Source organism: Nerophis ophidion, linkage group LG24 (assembly GCF_033978795.1).
Source record: "Nerophis ophidion isolate RoL-2023_Sa linkage group LG24, RoL_Noph_v1.0, whole genome shotgun sequence".
Classification (NCBI taxonomy): Eukaryota; Metazoa; Chordata; class Actinopteri; order Syngnathiformes; family Syngnathidae; genus Nerophis; species Nerophis ophidion.
In genome coordinates, this window is record NC_084634.1 from 13,427,186 (window position 1) to 13,453,344 (window position 26,159).

A 26,159-nucleotide genomic window follows, 5' to 3' on the forward strand; every position below is an offset into this window, starting at 1 on the left:
GGAGGTCAGTGAGACGGTGATGCCGACAGCCCCAAGGTTAAAAGACAAGCATTAGAAGGCTATAAATAATTTAAAAAAAGAATAAGTATTTCCTGCTATTAGTGTGGCCTGGTTGTGATTGTTGTTGACATTTTTACAGATCTTGGCCTATTTTTAATCATGAAGATGCGGTACTATGAATGACACGTTCTTTATGTGTGTGGTTTTTTTTTGCAGAGACAGCACCCCCCTCCCAAAAAAAATATGTATATTTTATGCACGTAACAAAAAAGCTAGAAATAAAAATCAGACTGAGTAAAACTAATACCGTTACTTTGTTTAAAGAGTAAAAAAAAAAAAAAGATATAATGAGGTTCCATGCTAATATGAATGTTAGCGAGCAGATTCGGATTAATATTATCTGATAATTACAGATTCAGTCATTATGGACGAAGTATTAAATTTATTTAGTCATGGATTTACACGGCTTTATCAAATGGATTATTAAAAGGGCTTTTAATTTCATTGATGCATTGACGGGATTAAAACAGAAGAAGAAGAAGTACATTGCGGGAGTGCGGTGGTAATCCTTTTTGGTTTTCGCGTTCTCGCATAATCCCCCAGCCTGGAACAAAATCCAACAACGGGATCTAAATACGGGAATTTTTATTCCGACTTACTAAAAAAGGTAAACTAAGAGGAAAACAGTATTTTTTTTTGTTTGGAGGGTGATTGACGATGTTATAGAACAGGGGTCGGGAATCTTTTTGGCTGAGTGAGCCATGAAAGCCAAATATTTTAAAATGTATTTCCATGAGAGCCATATAAAAATTTTTTTAACACTGAATACAATTAAATGCGTGCATTTTTAACTAAGACCAACATGTTTAGAGTATTATAAGTCTCTCATTCTTTTTAATATTGTTTTTGTTTTAAGCAAAACCAATAAGAAATAAAATACTTGTTGAACAGGTGCGGTAGAAAACGCATGGATGGATTAAAATGCATGAAAATGTTTTATATTTTGAACGTTATTTTTAACACTGCGATAACCAGCGTAGTTATTCATTACTTACACTGTTAAGTAATGTCAGCTAGGATTTATCTGAGAGCCAGATGCAGTCATCAAAATAGCCACATCTGGCTCTAGAGCCATAGGTTCCCTACCCCTGTTATAGAATATGTGTCTTCTCTTCGATATTTGTTCTCTGGAAGTTTGTTGTTGTTGTTGTTTTTTTGTAATTATCGAAGAGCACGTTAAATGTTAAAGTTGGGACAAGCGGTAGAAAATTGATGGGCGGATGTTAAAATTGTCTTAGTTGAAAGTTATTCTGGTCACTCAGGAATTTCACTTCAATTTCAAGTAGGTTGGGTTACAAGCGACGTCAAAAAGTTGATTGTACGTGTGTGTCCTTTCAAAACAACGTTGCAAAATAGTTGTATTTGTGAATTGAGGCAACGTTGGTGTCCAACGTTGATTCCACGTTGTTGGTTGGGAAATGACCAGAATTCAACGGTTGAATCAATTTCAGAACCCGACATTAATTGAACAATATCAAAAAGCATGTTGTTTCAATGTTGTATTTGTGTTTTAGGATATTGGTTGAGAAATGACCAAAATTTCAATGTTCAAATTAATGTCTGAACCCAACATTGATTGCATGTTGAAACCTATGTATTTGTGTTGTAGAATGTTGGTTGGGAAATGACCAAAATTCAATGGTGACATCGTCACAACATAATAATGAATAAACGTCAAAAAGCCTGTTGTTTCATGGTTGTATTTGTGTTGTAGATTGCTGGTTCAAAAATGACTAGATTAAAGGCCTACTGAAATGAGATTTTCCTATTTAAACGGGGATAGCAGATCCATTCTATGCGTCATACTTGATCATTTCCCGATATTGCCATATTTTTGCTGAAAGGATTTAGTAGAGAACATCCACGATAAAGTTTGCAACTTTTGTTTGCTAATAAAAAAGCTTGTGCGCATGACATCACCGGTGTGAGGGCTCCTCACATCCTCACATTGTTTACAATCATAGCCACCAGCAGCGCAAGGGATTCGGACCGAGAAATCGACAATTTCCCCATTAATTTGAGCGAGGATGAAAGATTTGTGGATGAGGAAAGTGAGAGTGAAGGACTAGAAGAAAAAAAAAACGACGAGGGCAGGAGCGATTCAGATATTATAAGCGACATTTACTAGGATGATTCTTTAAATTCCCTTATCTGATTATTGTGTTACTAGTGTTTTAGTGAGATCATAGAGTCATACCTGAAAGTCGGAGGGGTGTGGTCACCGCCAGTGTCTCTGAGTGAAGCCATGGAGGAGCCAAGAAAGTCGCAGCTGCCTCTTTGACGGATCCAGGAAGAACGAAACTAGCTACGCTCATGTTTACGGTAAGAGACAACTTATTAACACAATTTTCCCACCGAAACCTGCCGGTTGACATCAGGTAGAGAAACATGTTCGCTTGACCGCTCTGTTCCATATTAAAGCTTCACAACAAACAAAAACACCTGCTGTGTTTGTTTTGCTACAGCTGGCTGCAATAAACCGCTTTCCACCAACATCATTCTTCTTTGTAGTATCCATAATTAATTGAACAAAATGCAAAAGATTCAGCAACATAGATGTCCAGAATACTGTGTAATTATGCGATTAAATCGGACGACTTTTAGCCGTAAGTGGTGCTGGGATAAAATGTCCGCTACAACTAATAATGTCACAAGCACTTGTCAACGTAAGCGTCATCATTCCGCGACGTTTTCAACAGGACACTTCGCGGTAAATTTAAAATTGCAATTTAGTAAACTAAAAAGGCCGTATTGGCATGTGTTGCAATTTTAAGATTTCATCATTGATATATATGTCGGACTTTGTGGTCGGTAGTAGTGGGTTTCAGTAGGCCTTTAAGTCAAATCAACGTCACAACCTGATATTGATTAAACGTCGTCAAAAAGCATGTTTTTTCAACGTTGTATTTGTGTTGTAGAATATTGGATGGGAAAATGACCAAAATTCAATGGTCAAATGTCTGAACCCAACATTGATTGAATGTTAAAAATTATGTATTTGTGTTGCAGAACATTGGTTGGGAATGACCAAAATTCAATGGTCAAGACAACGTCAAAACCCAACATTAGTTAAACCTTGTCAAAAACCATATTTCAACATTTTTGTGTTGTAGAAGATTGGTTGGGAAATCACCAAATTTCAATGGTCAAATCAATGCCACAACCTGACATTGAATAAACATAGTCAAAAAGCATGTTGTTTAAACGTTGTATTTAAGTTGTGGAATGTTGGTTGCTAAATGACTACAGTTGGTCAAATCAACGTCAGAACCTGATATTGATGAACTGTCATCAAAAAGCATGTTGTTTCAACGTATTTGTGTTGTAGAATATTGGTTGGGAAAAGACCACATTTCAATGGTGAAATCAATGTCTGAACCCAACATTGATTGAATGTTAAATATGTATTTCTGTTGTAGAATGTTGGTTGGGAAATGACCAAAATTTCAATGGTCAAATCGACTTCAGAACCCAACATTGATTAAATGTCGTCAAAAAGCATGTTGTTTCAACATTGTAATTTTGTTGTAGAATATTGGTTGGGAAATGACCAAATTTCAATGGTCAAATCATAGTCAGAACCCAACATTGATTAAACTTCATCAAAAAAGCATGTTGGTTCAACGGTAGGTTTGAGTTGTTCAACAGCAAGACCTTATTCAACAAGTTCTCAACGTTGTTTCAATGTTTTGTGCCTGCTGGGACTCTCCTCATACTGTATCCGTGTGCATACATTATTAATCTTCGAAGGCTCTTCGTATCCTATTTAAATTTTCATAATGGTGAAATAGAAATGGCAACATTTATTGGTCATCTGGTCATACTTGCCAAACTTGAGGGGTTGGGTAGCGTGGTCGGGGGTGGGGAAGAGGCGTGGTTTGGGGTGGGGGGAGTGGTTAAGAGTCAAGTATATTTACAGCCAATTCACCAACTCGAGTATTTCATATATATATATATGTATATATATATATATACATATATGAAATACTTAACTTTCAGTGAATTCTAGCTATATATATTTATTTTATTATATGTATAAATAAAATAAATAGTAGTAATACACAGTAATAAAAACACAGTATTCTACTAACTGTACTGTGCTTGCTGGTTACTAAAAAAACAACGACACTTACCTTTCACTATCTGAGTAACGTCCCTTCCAAGTATGTGCTTTGCCCTGCCGTCTCTCGCTGTCAGTTCTGTTCGTTTTTGTTTTGTTTGCGTCTATTTACGTCTCTGTCACCAAACACTGTTGAATCGTTTCCCCTTTCCCACTGATATGATCAATTTCGACGTTAGTTTTTCGACGTCCCAGTCAGCTTTTTCACCTGGCCGGATTCCTGCCTTCCTTTCCCGCCTCATGTTTCCTCCCCCCCGCCACCTGCGCCAGGTTCAGTTGTGTGAACGCAAGATCTTTGACAAACAAAACATTTATTTTAAAGGATTTCTTCACTTCCCGCGGACTTGACTTCCTCTGCGTGACGGAAACATGGCTGAGAGCCGGTGAGTCCGCCCCTCTTAAAGAACTTCTGCCTCCGGAGTGTTCCTACTTTAATTCTCCGCGGTAGTCCGGTCAGAAAAGGAGGAGAATTAGCAGTCGTTTTTAAAAATTACTTTAAATGGTTCGAACTGTGCATGTTTGAGCTGGATGGGGCGTGGCCTCCAGCTACAGATGAATTTCGGGAGATTTTCGGGAGAGCTGGTGAATTTCCGGGAGGGTTGGCATGTATGCATCTGGTCCCGTCAAAATAAAAGAATAAACCATCACGGCAAAGAAGGCATGTTTTTTTTCCGCATGCATACAAACGAGCCTAATGCACACCTGTTACCTTCCAGACGCAACACCACCTGGCCCGGCGCCAGCCCGATGATAGCGCTTTTTTAAAATGTATTTATTTATTTAATTTTTTTTATGCGCTCACTAAACTCCGCGTCAGGTTTTCCACGAGGCGTAAGAAGCATTTAGACTACTTTTCTGCCGGCGAGAAAATGACTGACATTACAAAGCTCTTCCAAGGACATATCATATGTGGCCCGCGGCCAAGAAGACTCGCTATCCAAAGACATGTTAGGAAAGTAAAAAGGAGCCGCTGGCTGTGAATTATAATCGCCTGCAAACGTGGAACAGCGTTTTTTTTTCTTCAAGATGTGTCCGAGGCAAAGTATTGTTTGGTGAAAGTTGAAGGCACGTTTCAAAAGAATGGGATGAAAGAGTGGGTTGCTAGTTTCCCAGGCGAGTGAAACAATTTATATTTTGTCAAATTTAACACTATTTAAATAAACTGGAAGTATGGTAGCGAGGTTCGTTGCATGAACAAAAGCAGGAAGTCTGTTTACATTGAAAATGTTTACAATAAATATATAAATCCCCTAAATAATGGCCCTAAATAAATAAATAAATCCCCTGAAGAGCAGAGAAACCTGGAAAACAGGCTTGTCGGGATGAAATAGCCTCAGTTTTTCCTGAACTAATGTACTATATATATATATATATATATATATATATATATACATATTTTTTTTTTTTTTATCATTAATTACTAGAGGTGTCCGATAATGGCTTTTTTGCCAATAGTCCAACTCTTAATTACAAATTCCGATATCAACCGATAGATATATACAGTCGTGCAATTAACACATTATTATGTCTAATTTTGTTGTGATGCCCTGCTGGATGCATTAAACAATGTAAGGTTTTTCCAAAAATAAATCCACTCAAGTTAATGGAAAAAAAATGCCAACATGGCAAAGTCATATTTATTATTGAAGTCACAAAGTGCATTATTTTTATTTTTTTTAACATGCCTCAAAACAGCAGCTTGGAATTTGGGACATGAGAAGGTTGAGGTGGGCGGGGTTTTAGTTTGCAGGGTTGTATATTGTAGCGTCCCGGAAGAGTTAGTGATGCAAGGGGTTCTGGGTATTTATTTTGTTGTGTTTATGTTGTGTTACGGTGCGGATGTTCTCCCGAAATGTTTTGTCATGCTTGTATTGTGTTGGTTCACAGTGTTGCGCATATTTGTAACAGTGTTAAAGTTGTTTATACGGCTACCTTCAGTGTGACCTGTATTGTAGTTGACCAAGTATGTGTTGCATTCACTTGTGTGTGTGAGAAGCCGTAGATATCATGTGACTGGGACGGCGATTTAAAAAGTCCTAAATTTTACTTTTATAAAATCGATACCTATAATTTTGAAACCGATACCGATAATTTCCGATAATACATTTTAAAGCATTTAGCGGCCGATAATATCGGACATTTCTAATAATTAGCAGTATTTTATTTGTTCTATTTGTCGCACTTTTTATTGCTATGATTTTTATTCAGCAAATGTTTTTCTTGTTATTCGATTCCTTTTACCGTATTGCTTTTTGCACTATTTTGTTCAGCTCATTCTTTGTTTATTTTTTGTTTCTGTTGCTCTATGCTTTTTTTAACCTATAAAGCACTTTGGTTCGAATTAAAAGTTGTTGTAAATGTGCTATACAAATAAAATTGACTTGACTTGGCTTGACTTGACAGTATCGATTGATATAAAATACTTATGTTGTGATACGTTTTTCAGTCATGTAGCCCAGCCGGAATTTTTGCCAGAGAAAAGCTACAATGTTTTGAGGCTAACATTGGGTCGACTTGTAATTTAGTGGATTTTGTTATCAATATTTTAAGTCTTCCTTGTAACCTTAAAATTATTTAACACAGTATTTCAACCAAAAATAATGATAAAATAAATACTGTTACGTTTTATAGCACACCTACGTAAAAGTAGACATTAGATGGCAGTAAAAGCACATACTGTAAGGTTTTATGACTAATAATAGTAATAAATTCTGGACTATAGAGTGCACCGGTAAATACGCTTCACCCATTGATATTCACCAAAAAAATATATATAAATATATATATTTCCATATATAAGACGCAGATATATATGTTGTAGAATGAGTTACATACACACAAATTTTATGTTAATATTTATTTACATACATTAATTGTTTCCAAACGGTGTCTGTAATACGGCGGTAAAACGGCTGATCGAACAAAACAGAAGTCATCGTCATGGACCTACCAGTTGCGCAAGGTAGCTCTTTTGGAGTTTGCTTTTCTCTGGGTTTTACAGACCACCAGACATTGACAGGAGAGTCCGGTTTCAGGTCAACAACACTGTTTTATTTTACCAATAAAGTCTGCTTTGTGCTTTTCAGCAATAGTCGTTTGCTGTCGGTCTTTCTCTTGCTCCAGCTCCACCACCTCTCTCCTCCCCGGCTGCTGCCTTTTAACAGAGCGACGGGTGATTAGATAACCAGGCCCAGCCGGTCCTGGCAAACCCCTGCTTCGCTGCAGGTCCGCGGGCCACGCCCCCCCTCCACAGCTCTCCAATCGGCTAAACAGACTCAATAACTCCACGGTGGCATTTTGGTGCATTTACCGACGAATTTGTGAAAATTTAAAAAATATAAAAATAATGCCATTGTGAGGTATTAACACTAACACAGACACCTGTAATGTGTTAGCGGAATTTCAATTCCATTACTGAAGTAAATGTGGCGCATCACTACTTCAGATTCGTCTCTTCCAAATCATGTATCATAAACACATTAGTCAATGTTGAGGTTGCAACGGAGGAGAGTCTTCATGGCCACGCATGTGTGATTTGAGGACTTAGTGCTAATTAAATCACGGCCAGCATGAAGGATGACATGTGTATGCTAATCAGACCTATTCTGGGCCTGTCAGGAGCGGTAAATCCACAGCGGGGGACGGGAGGTGACATTACCCAACTGCTAGTTGGCTCTTGCGAGTCCTTCACTTGACAGAAGCCACCCACGTACGGTATAAAACAACACCGAGACCGTCACGAACAAGTGAACAGAACACTAGGGTCCTCGGGTGTGAGTTTACCGAGTCTAGAGAACTTACGTTCGCGAACGAGCCGAGTCTTTTGAACGGCTCTCTCAAGTGAACGACGGGAACCGATGCAATTTGTTCGTTTAAGAGCCATTTTTTTATGCAGAATCCGAATTAGAATCCAATTTTGAATCTAGTCGTCCCAGAAGGCTCTACTTGTGCGAAAGCCATCATGCGCAGGTAGTTAACTTAAGAGTGTAATCCAGCATCTGATCCTTTCAGCTGGTGTCTTTGGGATACAAACGGATATTGGCGACTGGGAAAAGTGAAATAAAGTGAACAAAAGTCACAAGGAAATGTAGCATGCTCACAACGACATCTGAGGTTCATCGCCCACATGAGGACAAGGAAAAACTCACAACCCAGTGGGACGTCGATGAGAATGACTAGGAGAAACCTTGGAGAGGACCACAAATGTGAGTAACCCCACCACCCCCACCCCCCCTCTAGGGAAGACAAGATGCAATAGATGTCAAGTGGGTCTGACATAAAAGTCCAGTCCATAGTGGATCTTACATAATATCAATCAATCAATCAATGTTTACTTATATAGCCCTAAATCACTAGTGTCTCAAAGGGCTGCACAAACCACTACGACATCCTCGGTAGGCCCACATAAGGGCAAGGAAAACTCACACCCAGTGGGACATCGGTGACAATAATGACCCAATGGGACGTCGGTGACAATGATGACTATGAGAACCTTGGAGAGGAGGAAAGCAATGGATGTCGAGCGGGTCTAACATGATACTGTGAAAGTTCAATCTATAATGGATCCAACACAGTCGCGAGAGTCCAGTCCAAAGCGGATCCAACACAGCAGCGAGAGTCCCGTTCACAGCGGAGCCAGCAGGAAACCATCCCAAGCGGAGGCGGATCAGCAGCGCAGAGATGTCCCCAGCCGATACACAGGCAAGCAGTACATGGCCACCGGATCGGACCGGACCCCTTCCACAAGGGAGAGTGGGACATAGAAGAAAAAGAAAAGAAACGGCAGATCAACTGGTCTAAAAAGGGAGTCTATTTAAAGGCTAGAGTATACAAATGAGTTTTAAGGTGAGACTTAAATGCTTCTACTGAGGTGGCATCTCGAACTGTTACCGGGAGGGCATTCCAGAGTACTGGAGCCCAAAATGAAAAAGCTCTATAGCCCGCAGACTTTTTTTGGGCTTTGGGAATCACTAATAAGCCGGAGTCCTTTGAACGCAGATTAGAGTCCAGTCCATAGTGAGGCCAGAAGGAGACCATCTCGAGCGGAGACGGGTCAGCAGCGCAGGGATGTCCCCAACCGATGCACAGGCAAACGGTCCACCCCGGGTTCCGACTCTGGACAGGTTAGCACTTCATCCATGGCCACCGGACCTGTGTCCCCCCCACCCCACCCCCACAAGAGAGAGAGGGCCCGAGGAAAAAATAAAATAAAAGGCAGATCAACTGGTCTAAAAAGGGGGTCTATTGAAAGGCTAAAGTACACAAATAAGTTTTAAGATGGGACTTAAATGCTTCTACTGAGGTAGCATCTCTGTTTCCATGAGGGCATTCCACAGTACTGTAATGCCCTACCTTTGATGTCTGCCATATGTTTCACAAAAGCTGGCACAAGTGGCAAAACAGACTGAGAAAGTTAAGGAATACAGTGTGTCGCAACATCTTTAAGTGCAAGTTAAAACTCTCCTATGCAAAGCGAAAGCCATTTATCAACAACACCCGGAAACGCCGCCGGCTTGGCTGGGCCCGAGCTCATGTGAGACCGCGCTTCCGGTCTGTGGAACACTCTCCCTGACCACCTGAGGGCACCGCAGACTGTGAATGCTTTTTAAAAAGGCTTAAAAACACTTCTTTTTGAAAAAGCCTTTTTTTTTTTATGTGTGCTCGTTCTAGCTATTAGGCTGTTTTAGTTTATATTTTATTTTACTATTTATTTTACTTGTTGGGGGCAGCTATTTTTTGTTTTTTTCAAATGCACCATAGCACTTTCAGATTGTTTGTGCAAGGCAAAGTTCTTTTACATATGCAATTTATTATTATTATTATTATTATTATCCGTTGCTTCCAACAATTTATTTAAGTAGCTCTGCCTAAGGGGTTCAGCGATTTGACAATGTGGATTGCACATTCCTTACAAAATGGTTACTTCGATGTATTTCTGTTTGCACAGAATTGTTCGGTAATGAAAAACGAACGCACGGAGGACAAAGCCCTGACATACAATAGACAGCCAGTGCCTTTGCTTCCTGGGTACATTTCACACCCCTGAGGGGATTTGTTTCCCCTTTTGATGCGTGATTGAGATGCGCCGCAACAACACACCGCGTGGAATATTCATCCTCAAAGACTCGCCGTTTGGACACGTAGTCGGGATTTTGTTGACACGTGGATGACAGACGAGGGGATGAATGCCGATGCCTGAGCAGCGTCTTGGGTCGTTTTTTTTTTTTTTACCATATTGTAATGCCGCCATCACAGGCTTTCCAGGATTGTATCCTACGAGCTCATACTGCCAGGATCGAGAAATGGCAGATTTGCTACGAAGCTCCTTAAAACAGTCTTGTTGGGGAGGTAATGCATGGCAGTGTTTTGTTTATTTAAATGCAGAGACTCACTTGATGCAATGGAGCAATAAAAGATTCATAGGAATAACAATGTAAAAGGTTTGCTATCAATACAAAGCAAATGCTGGGGGGAAATCATAACCACAATGGCTGTGGTTACAAAGAAAGACATTTTTGTATTTGTTACTGTGGAAGTCGCGTCCTGGCGAGTGCCGCTGATCGTGCCGTTGAGAGTTGAACAAGGTTTATCAACCATCAAAATATTTGGCTGTCTTGACTTTTCAGTCCGTCCTCTTCCTCTCCAACCCTCCTCCTGCTGTTAAAGAAAATGGGTGATTAGACAACACGTACCACCTGGGCAATCCTATCACCTGCCAGCTGTGTCTCGCCTTCAGCGCTGCCACGCCCCCCCCATCTGATGGTGCTCTGTCTACAGCACCATGGACAGAGGTGGTGACCTTTGCTCCTGCAGGCGTGCTAATCACTCCCTCCCTCCACAGTTACTTACATATTTCACCATTTCATGAAAAGACCCATGATAGTATCTGATGGTGCTCTGTCTTCAGCACCATGGACCTAAGGTGGAGACCTTTGCTCCTGCAGGCGCGCTGATCACTCCTTCCCTCCACGGTTACTTACATATTTCACCATTTCATGAAGAGGCCCATAATGCAAACCCCGTTTCCATATGAGTTGGGAAATTGTGTTGGATGTAAATATAAACGGAATACAATGATTTGCAAATCATTTTCAACCCATATTAAGTTGAATATGCTACAAAGACAACATATTTAATGTTCAAATAGATAAACATTTTTTTTTATTTGTAAATAATCATTAACTTTAGAATTTGATACCAGCAAAACGTGAAAAAGAAGTTGGAAAAGGTGGCAGTAAATACTGATAAAATTGAGGAATGCTCATCAAACACTTATATGGAACATCCCACAGGTGTGCAGGCTAATTGGGAACAGGTGGGTGCCATGATTGGGTATAAAAGCAGCTTCCATGAAATGCTAAGTAATTCACAAACAAGAATTGGGTGAGGGTCACCATTTTGTAAGCAAATTGCAGAAAATTTTTAGAACCACATTTCTCAGCGAGCTATTGCAAGGAATTTAGGGATTTTACCATCTACGGTCCGTAAAATCATCAAAAAGTTCAGAGAATCTGGAGAAATCACTGCAGGTAAGCGATGATATTACGAACATTTGATCCCTCAGGCGGTACTGCATCAAAAACTGACATCAGTGTGTAAAGGATATCACCACATTAGCTCATGATCACTTCAGAAAACCACTGTCGGTAACTACAGTTGGTCGCTACATCTGTAAGTGCAAGTTAAAACTCTACTATGCAAAGCCAAACCCATTTATCAACAATATCCTGAAACGCTGCCGGCTTTGCTGGGCCCGAGCTCACCTAAGATGGATTGATGCAAAGTGGAAAGGTGTTCTCTGGTCGGACGAGTCCACATTTCAAATAATATTTGGAAACTGTGGATGTGGTGTCCTCCAGAACAAAGAGTTAAATAACCATTCGGATTGTTATAGGCGCAAGTTCAAAAGCCAGCATCTGTGATGGTATGGGGGTGTATTAGTGCCCAAGGCATGGGTAACTTACACATCTGTGAAGGCACCATTAATGCTGAAAGGTCCATACAGGTTTTGGAGCAACATATGTTGTCATCCAAGCAACGTTATCATGGACGCCCCTGCTTATTTCAGCAAGACAAGTGTTATAACAGCGTGTTTGCAAAAAAAAAGAGTGCAGGTAATTTTGGCCCGCCTGCAGTCCAGATTTGTCTCCCATCAAAAATGTGTGGCGCATTATGAAGCGTAAAGTACGACAGCAGAGACCCTGGACTGTTGAACGACTGAAGCTCTACATAAAACAAGAATGGGGAAGAATTCCAGTTTCAAAGCTTCAACAATTAGTTTCCTCAGTTCCCAAACGATTATTGAGTGTTGTTAAATGAAAAGGTGATGTAACACAGTGGTGAACATGCCCTTTCCCAACTACTTTGGCACGTGTTGCAGCCATGAAATTTTAAGTTAATTATTATTTGCAAAAAAAATAAAGTTTATGAGTTTGAGGATCAAATATGTTGTCTTTGTAGTGCATTTAACTGAATATGGGTTGAAAAGGATTTGCAAATCATTGTATTCCGTTTATATTTACATCTAACACAATTTCCCAACTCATATGGAAACAGGGTTTGTAGAACTTGGAAGGTTTATTCATAGCAGAAGATGACTGGGAAAAATGCCATTTCCAAAATGGACCAGATAAGATACCGAAAGAAGCACTCGGAGAAAATTGACAAAATTGTTTAACGATGGGCACATTCCATTAGATATGAAAACATCTTTTTAATGTACCCTATTTTCCGGACCATAGGGTGCACCGGATTATAAGGCGCACTGCAGATGAATGGTCTATTTTTTTAATCTTTTTTTTTTTCATATATAAGGCGCACCGGACTACAGGGGACGGCGTGGCAAAGTTGGGAGAGTGGCCGTGCCAGCAATCTGAGGGTTACTGGTTCAATCCCCACCTTCTACCATCCTAGTCATGTCTGTTGTGTCCTTGAGCAAAACACTTCCCCCTTGCTTCTAAAGGGGCGTGGTTAGGGCCTTGCATGGCAGCTCCCGCCATCAGTGTGTTAATGTGTGTGCGGATGGGTGAATGTGGGAATAGTCTCAAAGCGCTTTGAGTGCCTTGAAGTCAGAAAAGCGCTATACAAGTATTTCCCATTTACCATTTATTTGGAGTGATAGCTTCCATGACAATGACTTCTGTTTTGTTTGATCTGCCGTTTTACTGCCGTCTTACAGACACTGTTTGGAAACAATTAAGGTACAAAAATAAACGTTTATGAAGTAAAGCTGTTAATAACTAATTTCACAATATAGTTCAAACCACGGCTGAGTCATACCAAAGACTATAAAAATGTACTTGTACATTTTACAATATAACTAAAACAATTCTTACCTACTAAACCGTCCCATGTGTGATGTCCGTAGGAGTGTTTTTATACATTTGTGTACGTGCTATGGTAATGTAATCAAGTTTGCGTTGTCAGCATTAGCTAATATGCTAACACGTTTCCCGGTGTCTACGTTAGTATTATTAACATACATTCTTTCTTTGTTGTTTCAGTTTCACAATTTCCTCAGTAAATTCACCAAAACAATACTGTGAACTTTTTGAGTCTGTTTAGCTATTTGGAATGATAGCTTTGGCAGCTAGCGGGTCCATAACAATGACCTATGTTTTGTTTGATCAGCCGTTTTACTGCAGTCTTACACTTTTTGGAAACTATCAAGGTACGTAAATAAAGATTTGTGAAGCATGTATGTGTAAATAACAAATTTTACAATGGAGTTCAAACCACGGCTGGGTCATACCAAAGACTATAAAAATGTACTTGTACGTTTTACAATACAACTAAAACAATTCTTACCTACCAAACCATCCCATGTGTGATGTCTGTAGGAGTGTTTCATGCATATTTGTACGTGTTAGGGTAATGTAATCATGTTTGCCTTGTCAGCATTAGCTAATATGCTAACATGTTTCTCGGTGTCTATGTTAGTATTATTAACATACATTATTTTTGGGTTGTTTCAGTTTCACAATTTACTCAGTAAAGTCACCAAAACAATACTATGGACTTTTTGCGTCTGTTTAGCTATTTGGAATGATAGCTTTGGCAGCTAGCGGGTCCATAACAGTGACTTATGTTTTGTTTGATCAGCCGTTTTACTGCAGTCCTACACCGTTTTGAAACAATTAAGGTACATAAATAAACATTTATGAAGTATGTATGTGTAAATAACAAATTTTACAATGGAGTTCAAACCACGGCTGAGTCATACCAAAGACTATAAAAATGTACTTGTACGTTTTACAATATAACTAAAACAATTCTTACCTACCAAACCATCCCATCTGTGTTGTCCGTAGGAGTGTTTCATGCATATTTGTACGTGTTAGGGTAATGTAATCATATTTGCCTTGTCAGCATTAGCTAATATGCTAACATGTTTCTCGGTGTCTATGTTAGTATTATTAACATACATTATTTTTGGGTTGTTTCAGTTTCACAATTTACTCAGTAAATTCACCAAACCAATACTATGGACTTTTTGCGTCTGTTTAGCTATTTGGAATGATAGCTTTGGCAGCTAGCGGGTCCATAACAATGACCTATGTTTTGTTTGATCAGCTGTTTTACTGCCGTCTTACAGACACTGTTTGGAAACAATTAAGGTACGCAAATAAACATTTATGAAGTAAACTAATTTCACAATGTTGTTCAAACCACGGCTGAGTCATACCCAAGACTGTAAAAATGTACTTGTATGTTTTACAATATAACTAAAACAATTCTTACCTACTAAACCGTCCCATGTGTGATGTCCGTAGGAGTGTTTTCATACATTTGTGTATGTGTTATGGTAATGTAATCAAGTTTTCCTTGTCAGCATTAGCTAATATGCTAACACGTTTCTAGGTGTCTATGTTAGTATTGTTAACATGCACTATTTTTGTGTTGCTTCAGTTTCACAATTTCCTCAGTAAATTCGCCAAAAAAATACTGTGGACTTTTTGAGTCTGTTTAGCTGATTGGAGTGATAGCTTCGGCAGCTAGCAGGTCCATGACAATGCCTTCTGTTTTGTTTGATCAGCTGTTTTACTGCAGTCTTACACTGTTTGGAAACAATTAAGGTACGTAAATAAACATTTATGAAGTATGTATGTGTAAATAACACATTTTACAATGGAGTTCAAACCACGGCTCGGTCATACTAAAGACTATAAAAATGTACTTGTACGTTTTACAATATAACTAAAACAATTCTTACCTACCAAACCATCCCATCTGTGATGTCCGTAGGAGTATTTCATGCATATTTGTACGTGTTAGGGTAATGTAATCATATTTGCGTTGTCAGCTTTAGCTAATATGCTAACACCTTTCTGGGTGTCTGTGTTAGTATTATTCTTTTGTGTGTTGTTTCAGTTTCACAAATTCCTCTGTAAATTCACCAAAACAATAACTGTGGACTTATTGAGTCTGTTTAGCTGTTTGGAATGATAGCTTCGGCAGCTAGCAGGTCCATGACAATGACTTCTGTTTTGTTTGATCAGCCGTTTTACTGCCGCATTACAGACACAGTTTTGAAACAATTAAGGTACGCAAATAAACATTTATGAAGTATCTATGTTTAAATAACTTATTTAAACCACAGCTAGGGCTTCACGGTGGCAGAGGGGTTAGTGCGTCTGCCTCACAATACCAAGGTCCTGCAGTCCTGGGTTCAAATCCAGGCTCGGGATCTTTCTGTGTGGAGTTTGCATGTTCTCCCCGTGAATGTGTAGGTTCCCTCCGGGTACTCCGGCTTCCTCCCACCTCCAAAGACATGCACCTGGGGATAGGTTGATTGGCAACACTAAATTGGCCCTAGTGTGTGAATGTGAGTGTGAATGTTGTTTGTCTATCTGTGTTGGCCCTGCGATGAGGTGGCGACTTGTCCAGGGTGTACCCCGCCTCCCGCCCGATTGTAGCTGAGATAGGCGCCAGCGCCCCCCGCGACCCCGAAAGGGAATAAGCGGTAGAAAATGGATGGAAAAAATGGATTAAACCACAGCTGAGTCGTACCAAAGACTATAAAAATGGGACGTATTATCTCCCTGCTTGGCATTCAGCATCAAGGGTTGGGGGTTAAATCACCAAAATGATTCCCGAGCGCGGCCACCACTACTGCTCACTGCTCCCCTCACCTCCCAGGGGGTGGAACAAGAGGATGGGTCAAATGCAGAGGGTAATTTCTCCACAAAGTGTGTGTGACTGTCAGTGGTAGTTTAACTTTTACAATTTTTTTTTTTTTAACTTTGGCCGCGACCTTAAGTTTGGGCGTCTTAGGCTGCGCCAATCAGGGGGGGAAAAAAAAAGCCTGTGAAATCCTGCGTATTTGTCAGCTGGAAACTGCAAAAGCCACATCTCACAGAATGTATCAGTCAGAATGAGGAAGCAATCAAGAATGAGTGCAGTTGCAGTTCACAACAGGAGATCAGAAAAGCCCAAAAAAACAAGAAAAAAACCCTACCGTTCTTTTTAAGATGCTCCTTGAATTAAAGGTCGGATAAAATAATCATTTTAAACGCGAAAAATTCCATCAAGTCGCTGATCAAAATACCACTGATCACGGATTCTTCAGGGATACCAGCGGGTTGGCACTTCCACTCTTACTATAGTCTCCGCTCCGCTCGCCCCAAAAAGAATATTAATGCTTTGGAACATCCCCGGGTTTGTTGAAAGGCCCCCGCAAAATCAGACTCTGTCGGTTTTGGCAAAGCCAGTATCGCAGACCCGCCAGGCGTCTGTTTTGAAATATTATCTCCAAACTAGCCGCCCGTAGCTTAATCTGACCGCTGGAGCGCAAACGGCAAAGCCGGTTGGAAAAGAGGCGGAGAATAAGACAATAGGATGAAATGCGTCGGCAGCAAGTCGGGCTTTTGGGCGCCAACCTCCCATGGTGTCGTCCCACTCGCCGCGGCCTTTGTCTCGCCGTCCGTACGTGGCAACTCCCTTCCCACTACGGCACAATCTAACATGAGCAGCTTCACCCCCACCCGTCCTTGGATCGCAATGAGCAAACCGGATCTACGGTTAGCGACGGGTACCGGAAGTCTGTCAGAACTGTGCTGACATACACCGGAGAAACTCATAAATACAATGATTTGCAAATCCTTTTCAACCCATATTCAGTTGAATGCACTACAAAGACAAGATATTTGATGTTCAAACTCATACACTTTATTTTTTTTTGCAAATAATAAATAACTTAGAATTTCATGGCTGCAACACGTGCCAAAGTAGTTGGGAAAGGGCATGTTCAGCACTGTGTTACAAGACATTTTCTTTTAACAACACTCAATAAACGTTTGGGAACTGAGGAAACTAATTGTTGAAGCTTTAAAAGTGGACTTCTTTCCCATTCTTGTTTTGTGTAGAGCTTCAGTCGTTCAACAGTCCGGGGTCTCCGCTCTCGTATTTTACGCTTCATAATGCGCCACACATTTTCGATGGGAGACAGGTCTGGACTGCAGGCGGGCCAGGAAAGTAACACGCTGTTGTAACACGTGGCTTGGCATTGTTTTGCTGAAATAAGCAGGGGCGTCCATGATAACGTTGCTCGGATGACAACATATGTTGTTCCAAAACCTGTATGAACCCATCCATCCATCCATTTCCTACCGCTTATTCCCTTTCGGAGTTGCGGGGGGTGCTGGCGCCTATCTCAGCTACAATCGGGCGGAAGGCGGGGTACACCCTGGACAAGTCGCCACCTCATCGCAGGGCCAACACAGATAGAACGATTCAGCATTAATGGTGCCTTCACAGATATGTAAGTTACCCATGCCTTGGGCACTAATACACCCCCATACTATCACAGATGCTGGCTTTTGAACTTTGCGTCTTTAAAAATCCGAATGGTTATTTTCCTCTTTGTTCTGGAGCAAACCACGTCCTCTGTTTCCAAATATAATTTGAAATGTGGACTCGTCAGACCACAGAACACCTATCCACTTTGCATCAGTCCATCTTAGATGAGCTCGGGCCCAGCCAAGCCGGCGGCGTTTCAGGATATTGTTGATAAATGGGTTTGGCTTTGCATAGTAGAGTTTCAACTTGCACTTACAGATGTAGCGACCAACTGTAGTTACTGACAGTGGTTTTATGAAGTGTTCCTGAGCCCATGTGGTGATATCCTTTTCACACTGATGTCAGTTTTTGATGCAGTACCGCCTGAGGGATCAAATGTCCATAATATCATCGCTTACCTGCAGTGATTTCTCCAGATTCTCTGAACCATTTGATGATTTTACGGACCGTAGATGGTAAAATCCCTAAATTACTTGCAATAGCTCGTTGAGAAATGTTGTTCTGAAACTTTACTTACAAATAGGTGACCCTCACCCCATCCTCGTTTGTGAACTACTTAGCATTTCATGGAAACTGCTTTTATACCCAATCATGGCACCCACCTGTTCCCAATTAGCCTGCACACCTGTGGGATGTACCATATAAGTGTTTGATGAGCATTACTCAACTTTATCAGTATTCATTGCCACCTTTCCCAACTTCTTTGTCACGTGTTGCTGGCATCAAATTCTAAAGTAATGATTATTTGCAATGATCAGTTTGAACATCAAATATGTTGTCTTTGTAGCATATTCAACTGAATATGGGTTGAAAATTATTTGTGAATCATTGTGATATGTTTATTTTTACATCTAACACAATTTCCCAACTCATATGGAAACGGGGTTTGTATATCAACCCCGTTTCCATATGAATGCATTTTATGGAGAAAAATCTACGGACTGCTCAAATCACAGCACGGTAACTTAAAAATAAAGACAACGTCGGATTGTTGTTTTTTTTTGTTTAAAAGTAGAACAACATTCTGAAAATGTACAAATCATCATGTTTTATTTTGGGGTTTTTTACACTTACATGTTGCGGTTGATAGTATTCTACCTTTTTTTGTCATTTATATTTTATTAATACATCATCAATCAATCAATTAATGTCTGTTTATATGGCCCCTAATCACAAGTGTCTCAAAGGGCTGCACAAGCCACAACGACATCCTCGGTTCAGAGCCCACTTAATGGCAAGGAAAAACTCAAAACCCTGTAGGACGTCAATATTATTAGATTACAGATAATATGTGATAATTGTCATGTCTTGGTGATCATGTGTGGTTTGGCTATGTTCTATTTGGTTTTTGCACTCTGTCAGTTCCTGTTTTTTTTCACTCCCTGCTTTGTTTGCTTGACAACCCATTGGTTTTCACCTCTCCTCATGTCACGCACCTGATTCATTTGGAGTCATGCACCTGTTAATCACCACAACACTATTTAAGCATGTAGTTGCCAGGCAGTCAGCTCTTGTTATTCATGCTGATGATCCATGCTGCTCTTTTTCATGCTCGTTTCTTGTCACAGAAAGTGTTTTCGGGGTTTTTTTGTCCATAGTTCTGTCTTTAAGCTAGTTTTTGTTTTCATAGCTACGTTTTGTACCTCCGCTGTGAGCGCCTTTTATTTATTTTTTTAATTCTCCATCTTTGAGCTATGGCCAGCAAGTGAAAGCGAGGACAATGTTGATCCTGACTGTCCTTTTATCCGGATAAGCTCAGTTTTTTTTTTTTTCTTGTCTCCTTAGACAAAACTTTTCATTTCTTTGGTTGGTTTGGAGCTCCGGCCTTGATAGCTGTAATTGCGCGTAGGCGTTCTTCTCCTTCCTCTTTTAGCTTTCTGGCGCCACATAGGTGTTTGTGTCGACTTCAGTCTTTTTAATAAATGAGTGATGTATGCCATAAAAGCAAAACGATCGACTCGCCTCAGTTTCAATTCCCTTGTTCACTAACATCGAAATGTACTTACTATTTTTGCAGGAAAAGAACCAAAGCAGCATCGGTCTGAAATGTCTCCTCTTTGAGCTACGGCCAGCGAGTGAATGCTAGGACAATGTTGATCCTGACTGTCTTTTTATCCGTATAAGCTCTTTTTTTTCTTGTGTCCTTCGACAAAACTTTTCATTTTTTTGGTTGGTTTGGAGCTCCAGCCTTGATAGCAGTAATTGCAAGTAAATGTTCTTCTCCTTCCTCTTTCAGCTTTCTGGCGGCACATAGATGTCCGTGTCCACTTCAGTATTTTTAACAAATGAGTGACATATGACGTAAAAAAAACAAATTACTCGTTTCAGGTTCACTTGCCTCGTTCGCTAACATTAGTTGATCATCGAAATGTACTTACTATTTTTGCAGGAACAGAACCAAAGCAGCATTGGTCTGAAATTCCTCCTCTTTGAGCTACGGCCAGCGAGTGAAAGCTAGGACAATGTTGATCCTGACTGTCCTTTTATCCGGGTAAGCTACGTTTATTTTTTTCTTGTCTCCACTGACAAAACTTTTTGTTTCTTTGGTTGGTTTGGTGCTCCGACCTTGATAACAGCAATTTCGCGTAGGCGTTCTTCTCCTTTCTCTTTTGGCTTTCTGGCGGCACATAGGTGTTCATTTCGACTTCAGTCTTTTTAACAAATGAGTGACGTATGCCATTAAAAGAAAAACGATCGACTCTCCTCGGGTTCAATTTCCTCGTTCACTAACATCGAAATGTAATTACTCTTTTTGCAGGAAAAGAACCAAGGCAGCATCGGTCTGAAATTCCTCCTCTTTAAGCTACGGCCAGCGAGTGAAAGCTAGGACAATGTTGATCCTAACTGTCCTTTTATCCGGGTAAGCTCTGTTTTTTTTTTCTTGTTTCCTTAGACAAAACTTTTCATTTCTTTGGTTGGATTGGAGCTCCGGCCTTGATAGCAGTAATTGCAAGTAATTGTTATTCTCCTTCCTCTTTTAGCTTCCTGGCGGCTCGTAGGCTTTGGCGTTGACTTCTGTCTTTTTAACAAATGAGTGACATCTGCCGTAAAAAAACACAAATTACTCATTTCAATTTCACTTGCTTCGTTCGCTAATATTAGTTGATCATCGAAATTCATTACTTATTTTGCTGAAACAAAACCAAGGCAGAAATAGTCGGAAATTTCTCCTCTTCGAGATATGGCCAGCCAATGAAAGCTAGGACAATGTCTATCCTGACTGTCCTTTAATCTGGGTAAGCTGCGTTTCTTTTTTCTTGTCTCCTTTGACAAAACTTTTCGTTTCTTTGGTTGGTTTGGAGCTCCGGCCTTGATAGCAGTAATTTTGGGTAGGCGTTCTTCTCCTTCCTCTGTTAACTTTCTGGAGGCACGTAGGCGTTTACGTCGACTCCCGTCTTTTTAAACAAATGAGTGATGTATGCCGTAAAAAAAAACTAATGACTCGCTTTAGGCTCACTTGCCTCGTCCGCTAACATTAGTTGATTATCGAAATGTACTTACTCGTTTTGCACAAACAGAACCAAGGCAACATTGGTCTGAAATTCCTTCTCTTCGCGCTACGGCCAGCGAGTGAAAGCTAGGACAATGTTGATTCTGACTGGCATTTTATCCAGTTAATATATATATATTTTTTCTTGTGTCCTTTGACAAAACTTTTCATTTATTTGGTTGGTTTGGAGCTCCGGCCTTGATAGCTGTAATTGCGCGTAGGCGTTCTTCTCATTCCTCTGTTAGCTTTCTGGTGGCACTTAGGCGTTCACGTCGACTCCCGTCTTTCTTAACAAATGAGTGATGTATGCCGTAAAAAAAACGAATGACTTGCTTCATGTTCACTTGCCTCGTTCGCTAACATTAGCTGATCATCGAAATTTAGTTACTCGTTTTGCAGGAACAGAACCAAGGCAGCATTGGTCTGAAATTCCTCCTCTTTGAGCTACGGTCAGTGAGTGAAAGCCAGGACAATGTTGATCCTGACTATCATTTTACACAGGTAAGCTTTTTTTTTTTCCTGTGTCTTTCGACAAAACTTTTCATTTCTTTGGTTGGTTTGGAGCTCCAGCCTTGATAGCTGTAATTGCGCGTAGGCGTTCTTCTCCTTCCTGTTTTAGCTTTCTGGTGGCTCGTAGGCATTGGCGTTTACTTCTGTCTTTTTAACAAATGAGTGACATATGCCGTAAAAAAAAAACAAATTCTTCATTTTAATTTCACTTGCTTCGTTCGTTGACATTAGTTGATCATCGAAATTTAATAACTTATTTTGCTGAAACAAAACCAAGGCAGCAATGGTCTGAAATGTCTCCTCTTCGAGCTACGGCCAGCGAGTGAAAGCTAGGACGATGCTGATCCTGACTGTCCTTTTATCCGGGTAAGCTACGTTTATTTTTTTTTTGTCTTTTCTGACAAAACTTTTTCTGCTTCTTTTGGTTGGTTTGGAGCTCCGACCTTGATAGCTGTAATTTCGCGTAGGCGTTCTTCTCCTTCCTCTGTTAACTTTCTGGTTGCACGTAGGCGTTCATGTGGACTCCCGCCTTTTTCAACAAATGAGTGATGTATGCCGTAAAAAAACCAATTACTCACTTCATTCGCTTAAATGTAAAAAGTAGATATTGGGTTTCACTATGTAAAGCGCTGTGAGTCATTAGAGAAAAAGCGTTATATAAATATAATTCACTTCACACTTCACTTCAGGTTCACTTGCCTCGTTCGCTAACATTAGTTGATCATCGAAATTTAGTTACTCGTTTTGCAGGAACAGAACCAAGGCAGCACTGGTCTGAAATTTCTCCTCTTTGAGCTACGGCCAGCCAGTGAAAGCTAGGACAATGTTGATCCTGACTGTCCTTTTTTCTGGGTAAGCTACGTTTATTTGTTCTTGTCTCCTTTGACAAAACATTTTGTTTCTTTGGTTGGTTTATGGCTCAGGCCTTGATATCAGTAATTGTATGTATGCGTTCTTCTCTATCCTCTTTTCGCTTTCTGGTGGCACGTAGGCTTTCGCGTCGACTTCCATCTTTTTAACAAGAGAGTGATGTATGCCATGAAAGCAAAACGTTCGAATCGCCTTAGTTTGAATTCCCTCGTTCACTAACATCGAAATTTAATTACTTATTTTGCTGAAACAAAACCAAGGCAGAAATGGTCGGAAATGTCTCCTCTTCGAGCTACGGCCAGCCAATGAAAGCTAGGACAATGTTGATTCTGACTGTCCTTTATCAGGGTAAGCAACGTTTATTTTTTCTTGTCTCCTTTGACAACACTTTTCGTTTCTTTGGTTGGTTTATGGCTCAGGCCTTGATATCAGTAATTGCATGTATGCGTTCTTCTCCTTCCTCTTTTAGCTTTCTGGCGGCTCGTAGGCATTGGTGTTGACTTCCGTCTTTTTAATAGAGTGACGTATGTCGTAAAAAAAACAAATTACTCATTTCAATTTCACTTGCTTAGTTCGCTATCATTAGTTGATCATCGAAATTTAATTACTTGTTTTGCTGAAACAAAACCAAGTCAGAAATGGTCTGAAATTTCTCCTCTTCGAGCTACGGCCAGCCAATGAAAGCTAGGACAATGTTGATCCTGACTGTCCTTTTATCTGGGTAAGCTATGTTTATTTTTTCTTGTCTCCTTTGACAAAACTTTTCGTTTCTTTGGTTGGTTTGGAGCTCCGGCCTTGATAGCAGTAATTTCGCGTAGGCGTTCGTCTCCTTCCTCTGTTAACTTTCTGGTAGCACGTAGGCGTTCACGTCGACTCCCGTCGACTCCCGTCGACTCCCGTCTTTTTTAACAAATGAGTAATGTATGCCGTAAAAAATATAAATGACTCGCTTCAGGCTCACTTGCCTCCTTTGCTAGCATTAGATGATCATCGAAATGTCCTTACTCGTTTTGCAGGAACAGAACCAAGGCAGCATTGGTCTGAAATTCCTCCTCTTTGAGCTACGGCCAGCGAGTGAAAGCTAGGACAATGTTGATCCTGACTGGCATTTTATCCAGGTAAGATTTTTTTATTTTTTCTTGTGTCCTTCGACAAAACTTTTCATTTCTATGGTTGGTTTGGAGCTCCGGCCTTGATAGCTGTAATTGCGCGTAGGCGTTCTTCTCCTTCCTCTGTTAGCTTTCTGGTGGCACGTAGGCGTTCACGTCGACTCCCGTCTTTTTTAATAAATGAGTGATGTATGCCATAAAAAAAACAAATAACTCGCTTCAGGTTCACTTGCCTCGTTCGCTAACATTAGTTGATCATCGAAATGTAGTTACTCGTTTTGCAGGAACAGAACCAAGGCAGCATTGGTCTGAAATTCCTCCTGTTTGAGCTACGGCCAGCAAGTGAAAGCTAGGACAATGTTGATCCTGACTGTCATTTTACACAGGTAAGCTTTTTTTTTTTTTTTTTTTTCTTGTGTCCTTCGACAAAACTTTTAATTTCTTTGGTTGGTTTGGAGCTCCAGCCTTGATAGCTGTAATTGCGCGTAGGCGTTCTTCTCCTTCCTCTTTTAGCTTTCTGGCGGCTCGTAGGCATTTGTGTTGACTTCCGTCTTTTTAACAAATGAGTGACATATGTCGTAAAAAAAACAAGTTACTCATTTCAATTCCACTTGCTTCGTTCGCTAACATTAGTTGATCATCGAAATTTAATTATTTAATTCTCTGAAACAAAACCAAGGCAGAAATGGTGGGAAATTTCTCCTCTTCGAGCTACGGCCAGCCAATGAAAGCTAGGACAATGTTGATCCTGACTGTCCTTTTATCAGGGTAAGCAAAGTTTATTTTTTCTTGTCTCCTTTGACAAAACTTTTCGTTTCTTTGGTTGGTTTATGGCTCAGGCCTTGATATCAGTAATTGCATGTGTGTGTTTTTCTCTATCCTCTTTTAGCTTGGCTTGTAGGCATTGGTGTTGACTTCTGTCTTTTTAACAAATGAGTGATGTATGCTGTAAAAAAAAAAACAGAACGACTCGCTTTAATTTAATGTACAGTGCAGCAACTTTTTCGCCACAAAGACGGAGAGGTATCACTTTCTGGCAGACCCCTGGGAGCTCAAGGTAAAGAAAGACGGAGAAAAGCACATGGCCGTATCAAGACCACACCCCATCCGTGAAACGTGGAGCAAACAATTTGATGGCGAGCATCAAAGTCTCTCGAGTGGAGGTAAATAATCTCGCTCCCTGCTTGACAGTACGTGACGGGATTGACAGCGACGTAAGCAGTGCAATAACAGCAATTCTTTGAAGATTAAGGTGACTGGCGAGGAGAGTAAATTGCTCCCGGCATGTCTACCGGTGGAAAAGAACATTCGTCACTGAGTTGATTGACAATAAATGTTTGACTTTCTCTCTTGGGGGAAAAAAAATATATATATATAAATGTATTTTCCAGTGAGAGATAAAGTAGTACCTCGACTTACGTGCTGAATTAATGGCACTTGGACCAGAAACCAAAACATCTCTCATCATTGTCCAACATTACAAAAAAAACACAGTTTACCCCAGCCGGGGAAAAAAAAAAACATGGTGAAAGATTCGAATGTATGACTTATTCATGAAATATTTAACAGTTTATCACCACCTCGCCAGCTTTTTATCACTTGCAACTAGAGCTGGAGGTACAGCGAGTGGAGATTGCGTCATTCCCTGGCGGAGGAGTGTTTGGCCAAGCGGCATTTTCTACCCGAGCTGCTTTTGCACGGAACTTCAACTCCCCCCCCCCCCCCAGAAAACATCAGAAATGTAAGCCACATAATGTAATAATAATAATAATGATAACTAATAAGATCTGGCCTTGTATACTGTGTGTTTGTACACTGTATATTGGAAGTTTGTCTTGACATTTCATAATGTACTGTAAGTGCTATATTGTACATGTAAACATTGTATTTTCCATAAGCCACACCCACTAAAGAAGAAAGAAGAAAAAAAATTCCACACATTAGCTGCACCAGATATATATGTTAAGAAATGTGTTATTTCCACAGAAATATTTTAGAAATGTTTATTTACATTACACAAAGGGTAGTAAAACGGCTGGTCAAACAAAACAGAGGTCATCGTCAGCTAAACAGACTCAATAAGTCCGCCGTATTGTTTTGGTGAATTTACCGAGGAATTTGTCAAACTGAAACAAAAAATTAATGCCATTATAAGTTAATAATATTAACACAGACACCCGAAAACCTGTTAGCATGTTAGCTA